Source organism: Austrofundulus limnaeus, unplaced genomic scaffold, assembly GCF_001266775.1.
Source record: "Austrofundulus limnaeus strain Quisiro unplaced genomic scaffold, Austrofundulus_limnaeus-1.0 Scaffold144, whole genome shotgun sequence".
Classification (NCBI taxonomy): domain Eukaryota; kingdom Metazoa; phylum Chordata; class Actinopteri; order Cyprinodontiformes; family Rivulidae; genus Austrofundulus; species Austrofundulus limnaeus.
This window is the reverse complement of record NW_013952546.1, coordinates 979,967-985,043: the sequence shown is the minus strand read 5'-3', so window position 1 is coordinate 985,043 and position 5,077 is coordinate 979,967. Positions and strand designations below refer to the sequence as shown.

The window sequence follows — 5,077 nt, the reverse complement described above, 5'->3', positions numbered from 1 at the left end:
AGTCCTGGCCTGCAGATGAGTGTAAACTGTAGAGTCCTGGCCTGTAGATGAGTGTAAACTGCAGAGTCCTGTCCTGATGATGTTGTTCGTCTGTGCTGGCTCATTCTAATGAAGAACCAGTCCACAGGACTTATTTTTGACTTGTCTACCTGGATCACTGAGATGCATCAGGACAAAACTACAAAACGGTTTATTACTGTTTAACGCAAGTTCTATTAAAACCTGTCCAGTGATTCTGTAGATATTTTGCTAACAGGCAATTAGAGAAAGACATAAATGCCAGGACAAGAACATGATTACCTGCCATTAATAAGATTTACGTGATCAATTTTGTCACCAATTAAGGCTGACTGACAAGAAAACAATAGGTTAACTCTTTAAGACATATTTATAAACAATAAAACATAAATATGTTGTATTTTAAACGGTAAAGATTAGATAAATATATATAAAACATGTAATGGGTAAAAGAAAATGCTGAAAATGATCGATGGTAGCACTGAAAGCTAGCGGGGAGCAGGTCGCCTTTCCCCGGGGGGCGTTTCGTGGTTAATGATAGGAACGTGAACGGCTGAAATGGACCCGTTTTCAGGGTCGAAACGAGGACGTTACCGCTAGAAAAAAACTACCGCAGAGACGTTCGGACGACCGTGTTTCATGAGGCATCACCGAACTGCCCGGGCGGAGCGGGTCGGTCTGCATTTAAGGGGGTGAAACACACAATGGAGGCTACCGAGTCCAAAAAAAAAAAAAAAAAAAAAAAAGAGAGAGAGAGAGAACCGAGGCGGCCATAAACCCTGGTAACTGGAGCTAGCTAACGTTACCAGCAGGCCGGGGGAGGACAGCCGGGGAGCCGCGGAGGGTTTCAGCAGAAAAACAGAAGCAGCAGCCCGGTTTGTTTTTAGCTAACTGGAAAATACGCAGAGAGGAAGGCGTTTCTTTCTGCCGGACTCGTCTGGAGCAGACGACGGGTCGGTTCGGTTCGGCGGGGCTGATGGGAGGACGGTCAACCGCGGGGAAGAGGAGGCGGACGAGGCGGGGAGAAAATGTGCCGACCCCTTGCTGTGTTTCTGAGCAGCGGTGACCCTGGATCGGCACAAAGGGAGGCTCGTCCCACACCTCCTCCTCCTCCTCCTCCTCCTCCTTCTTCTTCTTCTTCTTCTTCGGAAGAAAAAAAAACACGACACTTTTCCACGGGACATTTTACTTAGTTTATCGCGGATCTCACGAGGCGCGGGGGTCGACCTTACCTGCTGCCTGGGCGTCGATGCTGCTAGTCGGCGTCGTAATCCACTCGGTACCGGAAAAAAGTAAATCCTCAAACGGCAGTGTCTCGCTCGCTCCCGTGTCCGCGCTGTTTAACAGGAGGCAGCAGCAGAAAAGCGATTACAGACGAACTGAAGCTGCCGTGCGCGAACCGCCTCCACGCGCGCTCCCGCTCTGCTGCGCGAGATCCTGTGCACGTGGGCCGCATCGGTGGGTGAAGCGGGCCGCAGCACAACCTTCACGAATCAGCTAAAATACTGAAAAACAAACAGCCCTAAGGTGATGGTTTTTAATAAAATGTTTCTTAGGCTTTCAAAATGTTTACAAGATAAATATAATCCACAAAAACACAGTCTTACAGCTGAAACTGTGCTCAAAACAAACAAAAATACATCAGCTAAAAGCTAAAAAAGAACATTACATTAGCTAAAGGCAGTTGTTAAAGTTAAAGAGAGCAGAACACCTGCTAAAAGAAACAAAATACTAGCCAAAACCTAAATGAAACAGAACACTGGCTAAAAGCTTGCAGAATGTTAGCTTAAAGCTAAAAATATCAGACCACAAGCTAAAAGAAGCAAATTACTAGCTAAAAACATAAAACACTGGCTAAAAGCTAGCAGAATACCAGCTAAAAGCTAAAAACAGATCACAAGCTAAAAGAAGCAAATTACTAGCTAAAACCTAAAACACTGGCTAAAAGCTAGCAGAATACCAGCTAAAAGCTAAAAACATCAGATCACAAGCTAAAGGAAGTAAATTACTAGCTAAAACCTAAAACACTGGCTAAAAGCTAGCAGAATACCAGCTAAAAGCTAAAAACATCAGATCACAAGCTAAAGGAAGTAAATTACTAGCTAAAACCTAAAACACTGGCTAAAAGCTAGCAGAATACCAGCTAAAAGCTAAAAAAAATCAGATCACAAGCTAAAAGAAGTAAATTACTAGCTAAAAACATAAAACACTGGCTAAAAGCTAGCAGAATACCAGCTAAAAGCTAAAAACAGATCACAAGCTAAAAGAAGCAAATTACTAGCTAAAACCTAAAACACTGGCTAAAAGCTAGCAGAATATCAGCTAAAAGTTAAAATATCAGATCACAAGCTAAAGGCAAATTACTAGCTAAAATCTGAAAGCAGAACACTAGCTATACATAGCTGATAGTTAAGATGCAGAACACTAACTAAAAAGAGTCAAAATACTGAGCAAAATACAACAAAATATTAGCTAAAACTGAAAAAGAACACTAGCTAAAAGCTAGCAGAATAGCTAAAAGCTAAAAATAGAAAATCACTAGCTAAAAGGTAAAAGTAAACTAGTTACAACTTACAACCTAAAAGTGCAGAACTTTAGCTTAAAGCTAGCAGAACACTTGCTAATAGCTAAAAATGCTAGAACACGAGCTAAAAGCTAACACAAGCTAAATAAGCAGCTTCTTGCTAAAACTTAAAAAAATTAGAACACGAGACAAAAAGTGTCAGAACACTAGCAAGTACAAGAAGTAAAATACCAGCCAAAACATAAAAGAAGCAGAACATTAGCTAAAAACTATATAAATAACACTAAAATATGCCAACACCAACTACAATGATCAAAATACCAGTTAAAGCTATCCAAAAATCTGAAAGCTAAAAGTGGCAGAGCAGTTGCTGAAAGTAACAGAACAGTAGTTAAAAGTAGCTTCAGAAGATAAAATCAGAGCCAGTGTGATGCAGAAGACAGTTCTTGTTCTTGAAAGAACTGAAGAGATTTTCATGTGTTTCTACTAGGAAATATTTGTAAACAAAGTTAAATATGTAAAAGTATAATAGTTTCATAAAACCAACTGAACATTTTGATGTATGAATCAGATTTCACACAGTTTTGTTTCGGTCCACACAGTTTGGTGTTTTGTTCCATCCCAGAAGCGCAGACTTCTGCAGCTCATCACGCCTGGTTGATCTGCTGGAAACTTGGTAAATACAATAATTCCCTTTATGCTCGGTCTTAAATGCCTCGATGCCATGTTTCAGGTTTCTTGGAATTAATCTTTCCTGCAGCTAGAAGCCAAAAAGAATTAAAGATTGTGCTGAACGCCCGCAGGTATCGCTCCCTCCCATTGCAGGCACAATCAGGATGTTTGTTTTTCTTCTACAGTCCCACATGGTAACACCTTCAAAGTACAGATTAATTAAAGTTTAATTAATCACATTTTTGATTTATTCTTGCTCCATTTCCATCACACTTTCAGATTCTCTCTTCCTACAACTTCAAAAAAAAAAAAGTTGAAATATGCATCAAACTGTGGCTCAGTCACGAATGTGTTGACTTTAGAAGCGGCACATTGTATGGTACAACCCAAATTTTATTTTGGTAAAACTCGTGTAATTGGACATATATTTTCAAATGGAACTTTCTTTCATCAACTTCCTGTAAATTTCAGGATATTATTTAAAATCTTCCTTCTAACAAATATACTGTATGTATAGTATAGTATATGGCCCAGCTGTGATTTTTATGGTCCAGCTGATGTTTCTTTGGTCCAAAGAAACTGCAGCTGGACCATTGAAACTACAGCTGGACCATAGAAACCACAGCTGAACCATAGAAACTACAGCTGGACCATGAAAACTACAGCTGGACCATAGAAACTACAGCTGAACCATGGAAACTACAGCTGGACCATGAAAACTACAGCTGGACCATAGAAACTACAGCTGAACCATGGAAACTACAGCTGGACCATGGAAACTACAGCTGAACCATGGAAACTACAGCTGGACCATAGAACCACAGTTGGGCCATAGAAACCACAGCTGAGCCATGGAAACTACAGTTGGACCACAGAACCACAGTTGGACCACAGAACCACAGTTGGACCACAGAACCACAGTTGGGCCATATAAACTACAGCTGGACCATAGAAACTACAGCTGGACCATAGAAACTACAGCTGGACCATGGAAAATACAGCTGGACCATAGAACCACAGTTGGGCCATAGAAACCACAGCTGAGCCATGGAAACTACAGTTGGACCACATAACCACAGTTGGACCACAGAACCACAGTTGGGCCATAGAAACTACAGCTGGACCATAGAAACTACAGCTGGACCATAGAACCACAGTTGGACCATAGAACCACAGCTGGACCATAGAAAATACAGCTGGACCATAGAAACTACAGCTGAACCATGGAAACTACAGCTGGACCACGGAAACTACAGCTGGACCACAGAAAATACAGCTGGACCACAGAAACTACAGCTGGACCATAGAAACTACAGCTGGACCATAGAAACTACAGCTGGACCATAGAAACTACAGCTGGACCATGGAAACTACAGCTGGACCATAGAACCTACAGCTGGACCATAGAAACTACAGCTGGACCATGGAAACTACAGCTGGACCATAGAAACTACAGCTGGACCATAGAAACTACAGCTGAACCATAGAACCACAGTTGGACCATAGAAACCACAGCTGGACCATAGAAACTATAGCTGGACCATGAAAACTACAGCTGGACCATAGAAACTACAGCTGGACCATAGAAACTACAGCTGAACCATGGAAAATACAGCTGAACCATGGAAACTACAGCTGGACCATAGAACCACAGTTGGACCATAGAAACCACAGCTGGACCATAGAAACTATAGCTGGACCATGAAAACTACAGCTGGACCATATAAACTACAGCTGGACCATAGAAACTACAGCTGAACCATGGAAACTACAGTTGAACCATGGAAACTACAGTTGAACCATGGAAACTACAGCTGGACCATGGAAACTACAGCTGGACCATAGAAACTACAGCTGGACCAT

General features: G+C 41.7%; 1 protein-coding gene across 1 annotated transcript in view; it reads right to left on the bottom strand.

Annotated features, from left to right (window-relative positions):
• Positions 1-1,405, bottom strand: part of ube2e2 (ubiquitin-conjugating enzyme E2E 2) — a gene marked incomplete in the record, with an annotated part of 40,916 nt that extends 39,511 nt beyond the window's left edge. The window contains 1 exon segment of the mRNA XM_014016395.1: positions 1,251-1,405.
• Positions 1,406-5,077: the final 3,672 nt, after the last annotated feature.